This window comes from Balaenoptera borealis (assembly GCF_965194805.1).
Source record: "Balaenoptera borealis genome assembly, chromosome: 9".
Lineage (NCBI taxonomy): Eukaryota > Metazoa > Chordata > Mammalia > Artiodactyla > Balaenopteridae > Balaenoptera > Balaenoptera borealis.
The window spans coordinates 104,028,932-104,045,389 of NC_138873.1; positions in this window are offsets into that span (position 1 = coordinate 104,028,932).

Here is a 16,458-nt window from a genome sequence, read left to right on the forward strand (position 1 = left end):
AATCTTTTTTGATCCACCTCCTAGAGTAATGGAAATAAAAACAAAAGTAAACAAGTGGGACCTAATGAAACTTCAAAGCTTTTGCACAGCAAAGGAAACCATAAACAAGACGAAAAGACAACCCTCAGAATGGGAGAAAATATTTGCAAATGAATCAACGGACAAAGGATTAATCTCCAAAATATATAGACAGCTCATTTAGCTCAATATTAAAGAAACAAACACCCCAATCCAAAAATGGGCAGAAGACCTAAATAGACATTTCTCCAAAGAAGACATACAGACGGCCACGAAGCACATGAAAAGATGCTCAACATCACTAATTATTAGAGAAATGCAAATCAAAACTACAATGAGGTATCACCTCACTCCTGTCAGAATGGGCATCATCAGAAAATCTACAAACAACAAATGCTGGAGAGGGTGTGGAGAAAAGGGAACCCTCTTGCACTTTTGGTGGGAATGTAAATTGATACAGCCACTATGGAGAACAATATGGAGGTTCCTTAAAAAACTAAAAATAGAATTACCATATGACCCAGCAATCCCACTACTGGGCATATACCCAGAGAAAACCATAATTCAAAAGGACACATGCACCCGAATGTTCGTTGCAGCACTATTTACAATAGCCAGGTCATGGAAGCAACCTAAATGCCCATCAACAGACGAATGGATAAAGAAGTAGTGGTACATATATACAATGGAATATTACTCAGCCATAAAAAGGAACGAAATTGAGTCATTTGTTGAGACGTGGATGGATCTAGAGACTGTCATACAGAGTGAAGTAAGTCAGAAAGAGAAAAACAAATATCGTATATTAATGCATGTATGTGGAACCTAGAAAAATGGTACAGATGAGCCAGTTTGCAGGGCAGAAGTTGAGACACAGATGTAGAGAATGGACATATGGACACCAAGGGGGGAAAACTGCGGTGGGGTGGGGATGGTGGTGTGCTGAATTGGGCGATTGGGTTTGACATGTATACACTGATGTGTATAAAATTGATGCCTAATAAGAACCTGCAGTATAAAAAAACAAACAAAACAACTAATACTAAACTTTCATTGGGTTATTTGTATGGAAATATGTTAATATAAATGTTTCAAACATTACATGAAATTTCTAAAAATCTTATATTTGTATGTGTTTGGAAATATGTATGGAAATATGTTAATATAAATGTTTCAGACATTACATGAAATTTCTAAAAATCTTATATGTTCTGGTATAATGTTATAAGTAATAATCCTAGTTATTACTTTAAAATGTATATCTCAGAAATAACTAATTTTCTTGTCAACTGCATTATTATGAACTTTCATCAAATCTTTAACCGTGGTCATTTTTAAGTCTTTTGTCATTTACAGACAGCTCTGGGTGTACTCTGATGATTTTGCAAATATGTTCCTATAAAAGGGTTTCATCTTCAAGAAATTCATGGAAAAGACTCTGACAAGTACAGGTTTCTGGTAACTGACTGTACTGCATAAGCATTTTCAGAACTCTAATGAAAAACTGATGAACTCATAAAAGTGCTAACAAAAGATCAAGATGAAAAAAAAAAAAATTAATTACATGGGACTGAGTGAACTGATGAGGATGAGTATAATTTTTGTGACTTTCTGTCTGAATTAAAAAAAAAAAAAATCCCACAAGGACTCAGAGGCAAAGAATATACAAATCAATTTTCACTGCAAAGTAAAGGAGCTGTTACAGTGGAGGATTACTGGACTGAATGTCAATATTATGACATAGTATGAGTGTGTTTCATGTTTGGTAATTGCAATCATTGTTGCTTTTGTTGTGGTCATCCATGTACAATGCTTGGTGTCAGTCTATTTATCTCTTGTAAAAATAAAATACAGTGTGTGTGTGTGTGTGTGTGTGTGTGTGAAAAAAAAAAAAAAGAAAAGATGCTCAACATCACTACTTATTAGAGAAATGCAAATCAAAACTACAATGAGTTATCACCTCACACCAGTTAGAATGGGCATCATCAGAAAATCTACAAACAACAAATGCTGGAGAGGGTGTGGAGAAAAGGGAACCCTCTTGCACTGTTGGTGGGAATGTAAATTGATACAGCCACTATGGAGAACAGTATGGAGGTTTCTTAGAAAACTAAAAATAGATTTACCATATGATCCAGCAATCCCACTACTGGGCGTATACCCAGAGAAAACCGTAATTCAAAAAGACACATGCACCCCAATGTTCATTGCAGCACTATTTACAATAGCCAGGTCATGGAAGCAACCTAAATGCTCATCAACAGACGAATGGTTAAAGAAGTTGTGGTACATATATACAATGGAATGTTACTCAGCCATAAAAAGGAATGAAATTGAGTCGTTTGCTGTGACGTGGATGGATCTAGAGGCTGCCATACAGAGTGAAGTAAGTCAGAAAGAGAAAAACAAATATCGTATATTAACGCATGTATGTGGAACCTAGCAAAATGGTGCAGATGAGCCGGTTTGCAGGGCAGAAGTTGAGACACACATGTAGAGAACAGACATATGGACACCAAGGGGGGAAAACTGTGGTGGGGTGCGGATGGTGGTGTGCTGAATTGGGCGATTGGGATTGACATGTATACACTGATGTGTATAAAATTGATGACTAATAAGAACCTGCAGTATTAAAAACAAACAAACAAACAAAACAACTAATACTAAACTTTCATTGGGTTATTTATATGGAAATATGTTAATATAAATGTTTCAGACATTAAAAAAAATAATAAATAAATAAAAATAAAGATTCATAGATTTCAGGTTAAATATGTATATAACCAATGGATCAAACAAATACAGACTGACAATAGTTTTTGTGAGAAACCCAATCTCTTTGTAGAAGAGAAGTGCAATGTGGTTAAAATGTTGATATGAGTACCAATACGTTAAGGTAGCACCAGCAGTAGCAGCTGCTATAAGTTTATAGCTTACTATTTCACAGGAGTAAAAATTATATATATAGCTTCCTGCAGATTCTTCTTAGAAACAAAATTTTCCATGGGAAACTATCTTGTTTAAAAGCTACTTGTTGTAGAATGTTCTCCTTGAGTGTATATATGTCAGCATGAGCCAAGGCAATAATGAAGGTAAAAAAAAACTGGTCAGTTGAGACATTTGTTTTTGGCCCTGGTAAAGGAGGACAAGGAAAAGGTGAAAGAAAAGAGAGAGTAAAGTTGGAGAAAGGTGTTAGGAGCCAGTGACAGATACTCTAAGGGGAGGGCAAGTGGAAAGTCCAAGGAAGTGAAGTGAATGATGGACTCTCAAGAATAGAGGTAGTTATACTCAACTAAAAACCATTAGCAGGATGTAACGCCAACTCTCTTTGAACCCATTTTCAAGTCTCTAACAATTCCTCATTCAGAAATGTTTTATGTTCTCTACTGAGAAACCTGTAGCATTTGATACTTAGCTTCATGTTTTAAAGAACAGGGACTTTGTTCTTTATACTAGGAACTTGACCCAAATTTGATCATGTAAATGTAATTGCTCTGGTAATCTAATATAGTCTTGGAACTGTTCAAACTTGTACAGAATAGGAAAGAAAGTGTTAAAGTAATCATACTTGGGTTCCATAAGGCCCTGCAATAACTAGGTTATTTTATGAAGAAAATATTGTGGTAACTATTTTACATATACAATCTTAATTATTTGATCCTTATGAAAGCTCAGGGAAGAAGAAACATATATGTCTTTTTTCTAGTGGAAGCGCCTAGCTAATCTAATCTAAGCTCCTAGCTAATCTAGCGGTCAGATTAGTGATTCCTCATCAGTATATTCCTAATAGTAACAAGGCTAGTAGTGCAGGACCCTGGTGTGGAACAAAAGTCTCTGGTACTTAACCTTGTACTTAACCACCATGAAAATATATTTTGAATGCAATATTTAATTGTGTACATGGATATAACCAAGATTAAAACTCATAAGCGTACTTTGTTCTGAAACATTAAGTGTAAGAATGTAGTATACTATAAAGTTTTAATTTCAGAAAATCACATAAGACAATTTAAGGAACTAAAAATTTTTAACATTGAAGGTATAAGATTAGAGGTACATTATTTTAAAATATAAAAATAGACATATGCATGAAAAGTATTATCCTGTTTCACTACAGGGGTAGAACTAGAATTGTTTGTTAGGATAGGTGGCATATTTGAGTCAACATAAAATACACTCAATGATTAGAAACATGCAATAATAAGAGAGACTACATTTTGATGTAGTAGTATCCTGGTCAATATTGGATGTGAATCACTTTATAATGGAAATTACAGAAGATAATCTTTCATATTTGAAAAAATTAATGCCATGGAAATATAGTATGTGGTTTATCATACTCAGAATATTATTTAAGAAATTGTAGTTAATGAAAACAGGAGATTCAAAATTATATATTTCACTTAGGTGTGTTTTCACTTAGGTAGTCCATGTAAAGAATAGGATATATAATTAAAACAAAACATGCATATTACATTTTATGATCAGAAAATAAAAATAAAGTGATTTTTCTTTCCTTAGTAATAAAATGTAAATTAAAATAAGATATTATGCATATCAAATGAGAACACAAACTCAAGTTAGCAAATTTATTCTAATTTTTGTAATGATATTAAGCACTGTAGTGAGGGTATAATGATATTAAGCACTGTAGTGAGGGTAGTATTGATGATCTGTTTCATATACCAGTAGTAAGATTATAAATTTGTTTGCCAAATATTGAAGGAAATTTCTTAGTATGCATATTTCAAGAATCACTTTCAAGAATCTTTAAAATGTTCATATTTTGACCTAATAGTTTTATATCTAAAAATTTATTCTAAATTTGACCACAAAAATAATCAGTGATATATACAAAGATTTATATTTATATGATAACATTATTTATAATAGCAAAATCTAAGAAATAAAAGTACAAATAGTAAATTGCTCCAATGTCCATAAAGAGAAGTGTTAGGTAATAAAATACACTTTCTAAGTTGCTCATTTCTCTGACCGCAGACTCACTCCTCAGTCTGCTAATTTACTTTGGAAGAAACGACCCTCCAGTTTACAACCTAAGAAGACAATTTGGGCACTTGAGTAAGGGAAGGGGAAGAGAATAATAGGCATTGTCGTGAGAAATACCGGGGGTAAATAATTCTTTCTTACTTAGAATGAATTCCCAGGAAATAAGTAAAAATAATTTGTATCTGAGGAAAACATCCTGTAAAACACATGAAGAAAATACCACTTGTTAGGCAGAGAAAGGTCATTTTTAATTATTGTGACGACGATGTTACTTAATATTTTATAATAACATTTTGGCAGAGTTCTATCATCTTTACACGGATAGCTGCTTTAATCCTCCACTCCATCAGGTGGTAGTATTACTACCATTATAGTTTAGGAAAATGAAGTATAAGGAAGTTGAGTCATTTGCTTAAATTGGCACAGCTATAAATGGTAAAAGCCTTGTGTTGGACCCTGGGATCCACCTGTATGTCCTGCGTTTAACCAGAGATCATACTACTTTTGTCTTGCACCTCCCCAAGTCACTGCCTTAACTCAGAGTCAAATTTCTTGAATTTTCTATGTCCACTGCTTCAACTCTAGATTTTCTTTCCGTGATTTCAGGTGTGGACAAGATCACTAACAATCATCATACTGCAGAATCCAATGACACTTCCAGGGTTTTTGTAATTTACCTGCCAGCAGAGCAGCAATTAAATTGTGGATTGTTCCCTACATTTTTAAAAATTGTGAACACTTAACATGAGCTGTACTATCTTAAAAGTTTTAAGTGTACAGTACAGTATTATTAAGTATGGACACTGTGTTTTACAACAGACCACTAAAATTTATTCATCTTGCAAAACTGAAATTTTATAGTCTTTGGGAAAAAAAAAAAACTATTTTCATCTCCTTCAGCTTTTGGAAATGACCTTTCTACACTCTGTTTCTGTGAATTTGACTATTTTAAATATCTTGTATAAGTGGAATTATGCAGTATTTGTCATTCTGTGACTGGCTTGGTTTACTTAGTATAATGTCCTCCAGGTTCATCCATGTTGCTGTATATGTCAGGATTTCCGTCTGTTTAAAGGCTGAATAATATTCAATTGAAATTGTATACCATATTTTCTTTATTCATCTGTCACTGGGCATTTAGGTGGTTTCCATATCTAGGCTATTGTGAATAATTATGCAGTGAACACGAGAGTAAAAATCTCCTCTTTAGGATCCTGATGTCAATTATTTTGGCTATGTACTGAGAAGTGGAATTGCTAGATCATATAGTAGTTCTATTTTTAATATTTTGAGGACCCTTCATACTGTTTTCCATAACAGTTGCACCATTTTATATTCTCATCAACAGTGTACAAGATTTCCAATTTCTCCGTACCCGCTCCAACACTTATCTTCTGTTCTTTTGATAATAGCCATCCTAATAACTGTAAAGTGATATCTTATTGTTTTGATCTACATTTCCTTGATGATTAGTAATGCTGAACACCTTTTCATATACCTGTTGGCCATTTGTATGTCCTCTTTGAAAAAATGTCTATTTAAGAGTTTTGCTCATTGTACACCAGAAACTAACACAATATTGTTAATCAACTATACTCCAATATAAAATAAAAAGTTAAAAAAAAAAAGACTTTTGCCCATTTTTAAATTGGGTTATTTATTTATATTTTGTTATTGAGTTGTATGGGTTCCTTATATATTCTGTATATAAACACCTTATCAGATATATGGTTTGCAAATATATTCTCCCATTCCATAGGTTGATTTTTAATTTTATTGATTCTTTGTGCAGAAGTTTTTAGTTTGATATAGTTCCACTTGTCTATTATTGGGTTCATTGCCTGTCTTTTTGGTGTTATATCCAGGGAATATTTGCCAAGAGCAATGTCAAAAATGTTTCCTCTATGTTTTCTTCCAGAGGCTTATAGTTTCAAGTCTTATGTTTCAGTCTTTAATCCATTTTAAGCTGATTTTTGCATATGGTGTAAGGTAAGGGTCCAGTTTCATTCTTTTGAATGTGGATACCCAGTTTTCCCAACACCCATTGTTGAAGAGACTATGCTCACTCCGTTGTGTATTCTTGCTCCCTTGTTGAAGATCAGTTGACTGCATATATGTGTGTTTATTTCCAGTCTCTCTATTTGTTCCATTTATCTATACATCTATTTTAAGCTAGTACTGTAGTTTTGATTACTGTAGTTTTGCAATACATTTGGAAATCAAGTAGTAGGATGCCTCCAGTTTTGTTATCTCTTAGTATTTCTCTGGCTTTTCAGGATTTTTGTGGTTCTATGTGTATTTTTGGCTGTCTATATCTATAAAAAATAGCAGTGTGATTTTGGTGAGGATTACATTGAATCTGTAGATTGCTTTGGCTAGTATGGACATTTTAACACTTTAAGTCTTCCAGTACATAAATACGTATTTCCACTTATTTCTGTATTCTTTAATTGCTTTCTTCAGTTTTCAGGGTACATCTTTCACCTCTTTTTTTAAGTTTATTTCTAAGTATATTATTCTTTTTGATGTTACTGTAAACAGGATTATTTCTTTAATTTCCTTCTCAGATAGTTTTTTTTTTAATACATTTATTTGTTTATTTTTGGCTGCATTGGGTCTATGTTGCTGCATGCAGGGTTTCTCTAGTTGCAGCAAGCGGGTGCTACTCTTCATTGTGGTGCGCAGACTTCTCATTGCAGTGGCTTTTTGCAGAGCACAGGCTGTAGCCGCATGGGATCAGTAGTTGTGGCTCATGGGCTCTAGAGTGCAGGCTCAGTAGTTGTGGTGCACGGTCTTGGTTACTACGCAGCATGTGGGATCTTCCCAGACAAGTGCTCGAACCCTTGTCCCCTGCATTGGCAGGCAGATTCCCAACCACTGCACCACGAGGGAAGCCCCTCAGATAGTTAATTGTCTGTGTATAGAAACAAATTTTTGCATATTTATTTCATATCTTGTAACTTTCCTGAATTTGTTTATTAGTTCTAATACTTTTTTATGGGGCCTTAGGGTTTACTACATATAAGATCATGTTGTCTGCAAAAGGGGATGTATTTACTCCTTTCCAATTTGGAATTCTATTTCTTTTTCTTCCCTAGTTGTTTTGGTTAGCACTTCCACTACTGTGTTGCATAGAAGTGCTGAGAGGGAGCATTTCTGACTTACTATTGATCTTTGAGATCGTTTTTATTGTTCTTAATTGAACATGATGTTAGCTTTGGGCTTGTCATATATGTCCATTATCATATTGAGTTATATTCCTTGTATACCTACATGGTTAAGAGTTTTTACAATACAAGAGTGTTGAATTATGGCAAATGCTTTTTTTCTGCATCTATTGAGATAATCATGTGATTTTTATCCTTCATTATATTAATAAGGTGTATCAAGTTAATTGATTTGTATTTGTTGAATCATACCTGCATCCAAAGGATAAATCCCACTTAATTATGGTGTATTATCCTGTTGAATTTGATTGACTAGTGTTTTGTTGAAAAATTCTGCATGTATGTTCATCAGGGATATTGACCTGTAATATTCTTTATTTGTAGTACCTATGCTTGGCTTTGTTAAGTGGGTAATCTTGCCCTTATAAAATGGCTTTGGAAGTGTTCCTTCCTCTTCAATTTTTGAAGGAGTTTGAGAAAGCTTGGTAGTAATTCTTTAAATATTTGGTAGAATAACCAGTGAAGCCATGTGGTCCTAGGATTTTCTTTGTTTGGAAGTTTTTGATTACTGATTAAATCTCTACTAGTTACTAGTCTCTTTAGATTTTCTATTTCTTCAAGATTTAGTCTTTTTAGGTTGTATGTTTCTAGGAATTAAGCCATTATTTCAAGGTTATCCAGTATGTTGGCATGAAATTGTTTATAGTAGCCTCTTATGAGCCTTTTTATTTCTGTGATATCAGCTGTAAGTTCTCTTTCATTTCTGATTTCATTTATTTGAGTCTTCTCTATTTTTTCTTGGTCTGACTAAGACCTGTCAGTTCTGTTTATCTTTCAGAAAACCAACCCTTATTTTGACATTTTTTACTATTTTTCTGTTATTTATTTTGTTTATTTTGCTCTAATTTTTATTATTTCCTTCCTTTCATAATTTTTGGCTTAATTTATTCTTCTAGTTCAATGAGGTCTAAAGTTAGGTTGTTTATTTGAGATCTTTCTTCATTTTTGATGTAGGTGTTTCCAATATAATCTTCCCTCTTAATAATGCCTCTTATGTCTCCCATAAGTTTTGGTATATTGTGTTTTCATTTTCATTTATCTCAGGACATTTTCTGATTTCTTTTACCTTTTAATTTTTTTCTTTGATCTATTGGTTGGTCAGAAGCATGTTGTTTAATATCCATGTATTTGTGAATTTTCCAATTTTCTTTCTGCTATGGATTTCTAGTTTCATTTAATTGTGGTCAGTAAATATATTTGAAATAATAAGATTTCAATATTTATGAATTTGTTAAGACTTGTTTTGTGACCTAAAATGTGATCTCTTCTGGAGAAAGATCTGTTTGTTCTTGAGAAGAATATGTATTCTACTGTTTTGGAGTGGAATACTCTGTATATATCTCATAAGGCCATTTGTATATGACATTGTTCAAGTGCATTGTTTCTTTATTGATTTTCTGTCTGGTTGTTCTATGCATTATTGAAAGTGGGGTCTTGAAGTCTCCTACTATTATATTCCTGTTCACTTCTCCCTTCAATTCTATCATTGTTTGCCTTACATATTTAGGTGCTCTGATGTCTGATTGCCCTCCTAAATTGACTCTTCTATCATTATATAATGTCCTTCTCTGTCTCTTGTGACAGTTTTTCACTCAAAGTCTAGTTTTCCTGATATAAGTAATGCCATTCTTGCTCTTTTGTTTACTTTTTGCATGGAATATCTGTTTCCATCCCTTTGCTTTCAGCCTGTGTGTTTACTTATATATAAAATAAGTCTCTTGTAAATAGCATATAGCTATTTGTTATATGTTTATCCATTCAGCCACTTTATTTATTTGATTAGGGAGTTCAATTTATATGTCTTTTTGTATCTTTTCTTTGTGGTTATCACGAAGCTTTCATAAGTTATAGTTATGAGTCTATATGCTTGTCTTTTAACTTCTATAGTAAAATTAAAAAGGGGTTAAAAAAAACCAATATTGGGGCTTCCCTGGTGGCGCAGTGGTTAAGAATCCGCCTGCCAATTCAGGGGTCCCGGGTTCGAGCCCTGGTCCCGGAAGATCCCACATGCCGCGGAGCAGCTGGGCCCGTGAGCCACAATTACTGAGCCTGCGCGTCTGGAGCCTGTGCTCCGCAACAAGAGAGGCTGCGATAGTGAGAGGCCTGTGCACTGTGATGAAGAGTGGCCCCTGCTTGCCACAAATAGAGAAAGCCCTCGCACAGAAACGAAGACCCAACACAGCCATAAATAAATAAATTAATTAAATTAAAAAAAAAACAAAAAACAAAAACAAAAAACCAATATTACAGTATTAGAGTATTCTCTATTTGTCTATATATTTACCTTTATCAGTAAATTTTATACTTTCATAGACTTTCTTTTTGCTGTTTGTCAACAGTATCAAGCTAATATCTCTGGTGAGTTGTTTTATTGTATTTTTTTTTAATGTGGAATACAATAAAGAAAAATCCCTCACCAGATTCCTTCTGGAAAATAATAAAACATCCAGTAATAATAGCATACTCCAAATCCACTTAATTAAAATATTTGGTTCTATGGATCTAAGCAGATGAGTGTTACTCAAATTTGTAAAGGGAACATTAAAGGAATATTGCAGTATTTTCAGAGTAAATATTAAGCTCTTCATAAGATAGTATTGAAATAACAATTTCATGAACAGGCTTTTTTCCCCCTGAGTTAGTCATTGGTATAAGAATCATGGTGTTATTTTGTGTCAGGTGTTTTTCTAAGGCACTGGAGATAGAAAAATGAAGAAAACAGGTAAAAATTATCCCTTCCATGAGTTTTCCATGGGTTGAAGAGAACAGTAAATACATACATATATACATACTTATTATTATTATTATTACAACCTATAGCAAGTTAATTGGTGACAGTGAGAAAAAAAAAGCAAAAGAGAGGATGAGGAGTGTTCAAGTGAGGACATACAGTTTATTTTAAAATAATGTGGTCAGGAAATGCCCACTCTACAGATCAACAAGGTGAGTAAGATTACAAAAGAGTAAGAGAAGGAGTGGTGAGATGGGAGGTGGGGTCAGAGATGGAGGTCAGACCATGTAGGTGACATCTTAAGGGCTCCAGTTATAGTCATGAAGACAGCTATTAAGCGGAAGTTTTTAGCAGAGTGACATGATCTGATTCACATTTAAACAGAATCATTCTTGCTGCTATTAGAGTATAAGGCACAGGTAGAGTGATTCATTAAGAGAATAGGTCAGTAAAGATGACGGCACTGAGATGGTAGCAAACGAAGTAGTGAAAAGCAGACAGATTTTAATTACATTTTGTTGGCAGGGGTAACAGGATTTTCTGAGGGATTCAGTTTAGAAGTAAGAGAAGAGAGAAGTCAAGGATATGTGCAAGTTTTTTGCCTTGACCAACTAGAAGAGGAGACTGATAATAATTAAGGTAGGAATAGGTGAAGGACTACATGATGTTTGTTTTGGGGCCTGTTGAATTTAGGACATGGCACACTGATGGGCATTCAAAGAAACATATCAAGTTGGCAATGAGATACAAAAGTTTGGAGTATATCGGAAAATCTGGATATTAACATTTTCTTCATAGGCAATTCTATTGAGTGCTATGAAATTGTGACTTAGAGAGTGTTTGAGGTTGGAAAAATCCCAGAAATAATTAAATCATGTCCAAACTCATTATATTAGAGATGAAAGTAATAACATCCAGTCAGGGTCAGTGACTGTAAAACATATAAAAATTTGGGTCAGCCTAGAGGCTCTTAGGGATAGATTTATTAAATTTCCTAAAGGCAAGAAAATAGAACTATTTCAGGAGTTGTTAATGAGATGATGACTTTATAAGGATATTTTCTAATAAAAACTAGTACCAGAAGGAACTTTGAAATGACTTTTAAAATTTGAATATGCACTTATTTTCTACTTTAAATAGATTTGGTTTTGTCTCTTCAATTTATTTCATTTACTTTTAATCCTTGTTTTGGCCCAGAGGAAAAATTAATGAGTTGAAGTAACATGCTTTGTTTTAATTTGACCATGAGATTTGAAATTTGAATTACAGCTCCTCTTCAAATCACACTGGTAGTTTACACAGTGATATCACAGAGCTCTATTTCCTACTGTTAGGCACATGTCCTCTTGAGAGTCAGAGTTTCAATGTAACCCCAGCTGATCTCAGCATCTTCCCCTATAAACCTGCCCTTTTGAGTGAATAACACTTCAGTAAAAATGAAATAGGGCCAAGTGGTTGGGGAGCAATGGGGTTTGGTGGCAAGGGTCATTGGGAGCCAAGCTTTGCTAAATGTTGCTGGGTCTTGATGAGGAATGAACCATTACCCACAGATGGTGGGGAACATATGTTGCAGATAGAAAGGGCAATATTAAAAAGCAAAACAAAAAAATTATAATGGGTACTTTCCAAAATTTGCATATGTTTTACCTAAAGAAGCAAGCTGTCATTAAACTGTATCACTTTTGAGAGGCTGCATGATGGAGCCCTGAATCTCTACCCTTCCTCCTTCCTCTGCTGGACAAAGCACATACTATTAGAAACACTGATGTGTGCTACTCCTTAAATCATCTGAAATGTCCCCTTTAAGTGAAAACTATGTCAATATTTTAAGGCTTTATTTATATTCTTACTTCTCTGTGAAGACCTACTTTTCTTATTTCAGTCAAAATCTTCTCTTTATTTTCTGAAATTTTATAACTCAATTATCTCTAGCATTCAAGGCATGCTTAATACTTATTATACACAAGCTCTTAGGGGCTAAAAGGTTAATATTCTGCAAGGTTTCTATTGTGCATTGTTGCTGGGTCAGTTTGAATAATGAATAAATGAATGCATTAACATCACGTCTGAACCTAAAGTCCCTAAATTTTATGTTTAATGAACTGAGGTTTTCTCACTAATTTAAGGAGAAAAAATTTGAAGACAAATTCTATATGAATGTGTTTCATTAACTGGTTAGGTTACAGAGCTATAAAACAAAAAGTTATCAATATTTTTGAATGTTACCTATACAATGAAATGTTACACTTGTGTTACAGTAAATGAAAATACCGATGTAATCTTACTTATTTATGAAAGTAAAGGTTTAATGAGACTTAAAGATAGTATTGTAAGTCAAAGATTGTAATGCTTCACATTTTAGTATTTGCCATTTCTTAGTTCTATTTCCACTGCTTTCCTGATTGAGGTTTTTTTTATACATATCTGAGTACAAAGTGTATATTATTTAAAAGAAGACAAAAATCAGGAAAAATTTTAAGTAAATAATTATGTAAACATTTTTACAGTCATTGATAGAATGGCTAAGAAGTGTAAAGGGAAGGAGAGATTAAATTCTTAACAAGTGGAAAACTGGATGAAGGGTACATGGGGTCGTTATATACTATTTCTTACAACTGCATGTGATTCTACAATTATCTATAAGTAAAAAGATTAAATAAAATTTTCACACTGACTATAGCATTTTATTTAAAAAATGCATTATGTCTAAGAATACAAGAAGAGTCTAGCAGCAAACACAGTTACTGATGTAATTGGTCACATTAGCAGCATAAGGAAACAAAATCACAGAATTATCTTATTCAATGCAGGAAAAAAAGATACTTAATAAAATTCCACAAACTCTGAATGTAAAATGCCAGAACATTAGGAATGAAAGGAGAATTCCTAAATCTGATAATGTATTTACTAACAACAACAACACATTTCATGTTTAATTGTGAAACATTATAAACATTTTCTTTAAAAATCCAGAGCAAGAGAAGGAAGACTGCAATCACTGCATCTATTCAATGTTGTCCTGAGGGACTCAGACTGAACAATGTGATGTGAAAAAAAAGAAAAGAACAAATGATGTTATGATTGTCTATTCAGTCCTTCTCAGCAGTATTCATCTCAGGGGATACACAAAAATTGCTAAAAGATTCAGGTCAATATCTTGCACAATTGTAACCTATTTGTGACACAGCAGTGTTCCACTGCAAATGGTGGGAAACTCTGTACCATATCATAAATCCACATTGAAAAAGACAGTCTTTTGGAAGAAAGTGTACATCGAGTTTGCTGAATAAATTGTCAATATAAAACAGATACATTTCTTATGCAATTTTAACAAACAATTTGAGAAAAAGATATTCAAGACATCTGTGATAATTACAAAATCTTTCTTACAAGTCAAAAATGTTATTTAAATAAATGTAGAAATAGATATGGATATAATACTTAATATCTTATAGAAACCATTCTCCCTAAAATCAATCTACAAATTTAAGGAAGTTCTAATAAAAATCCTACATCCTGGTACTCAAAGGCAGAATCAAGAATAGCCAAGAAAACTTTTATCAAGCAAGAAGGGAGACAGATATTATCAGATATTTAGAGGTATATACTTTATAAATCTATGGTAATTAAGAGAGTATGGTATTGGGGGTGAGATGGTTAAAAGGTCAATGGCAGAATAGAAAGCCTATTTATAAGGAGAAAATTTAACACTTGTGTTTTCCTTTTTGTTTTCTTCGTCTATACTACATTTGAACATTTTGAGGATGATTTTACTCAATTTATACAACCTTGCTGTTTCACTAAAGTAGTATTTAAGAGAAAATTTGTTTCAAAATAATAAATTAATGTCCTGACAACTGCAATTATGAATGTTCTGAGTGTCAGAAATTATTTACAGGGATAAAGTAGGAAAACATTAAATAGTGTTATGTAATGGTGATATGGGCTTTAAGCTGTTTTTGTGTTAGGACATTTCCCAATGCATGCATAAACATTAAACTCAGATGATAGTTGAAGGGCATAAGAGGAAATATTATACTTTCTTCAGCATGTAGTTTTTACATGGATAGTCTCTTTGATCTTGATTACCACAGATAGGATCGGAAATTGAGAAGAAAAGTGACCAATTTAAATTGATTATCATATGACATTTAAGTATGAAATTTATTTAACCCACATAATAGTGTATTCACATATTACTGTAGTTGAAAGATTAGAGATCACAATGTATGCTTTTATAAGATCAGTTAATATGAGATTTACATCTTAAAATTTAATACAGTATTATTAGCTATAGTTACTATGTTTTACAGTAGATCTCTAGAAGTTATTTATCTTGAATAACTGAAACTTTATACCCTTTAAACAATGCTTATTCCCCTCTCCAAACCCCTGGCAACCACCGTTCTACTTTCTGCTTCTATAAGTTTGACTATTTTAGAGTCATCGTATTACTTGAATCATGCAGTATTTGTCCTTCTGTGACTAGCTTATTTCCCTTAGCATAATATCCTCCAGGTTCATTTGTGTTATTGTACATTGTAAGATTTCTTCCTTTTTAAATGCTGAACTATATGCTCTTTTATGTGTTCATCACATTTTCTTTATCCACTCATCTATCGATGGGCATTTAGCTTGTTTCCATATCTTGGCTATTGTGAATAATTATGCAATGAACACAGGGGTCAAAATATCTTCTTTGGGATCCTGACCTCAATGGTAGTTCTATTTTTAATTTTTTGAAGAACCTCCACACTGTTTTCCTCACCTGCTGCATGATTTTGCATTCTCAACAGCAGCGTACAATTGGGGAAGAATTATTCTTGTTTTAGTGTTATAACTCAATGTTACCAATGTCTCCTTTATGTGAACATGTGATAAAAGACTCTCTGACATTATGCTTTCTGTCAATTCCAAGTTTGCCTTCTAATTAAAGCATTCTTCTTTTGGGGTATATTTATACTTTTTCTGACTCAGCTATGTACTCACAATTTCAATCCTAGGCTTACCCAGTTCTCATTTCTGCATCTTAATAAAATTAAATTCAACAAGCATTCGTAGACATAGAATAGTATGAGATTAGAAGTGCTGTAATGGATCTATCTCTAAAGTGCTAAGAAACTACAAATAAGGAAACTATTGATAGAAGCCAGAAAAATACAAAGAGAAAGATGATATTGCAGTTAACAGGAGCTTGTTAAGCAGAAAAAAAGGTATTTCAGACACCAGGAACAACATTACAAAGATTAAAGGGTGATAGAATTTTTAGAATAATGATAAGTGGTTCAATGTGAATAAAGCACATAATTGCTTGTAAAAGTCAAAGGAAAGAACGCATGATTACAGAAAAGCTTAAAATAAGGGTAGGGCTTCCCTGGTGGCGCAGTGGTTGAGAATCTGCCTGCTAATGCAGGGGACACGGGTTCAAGCCCTGGTCTGGGAAGATCCCACATGCCGCGGAGCAGCTGGGCC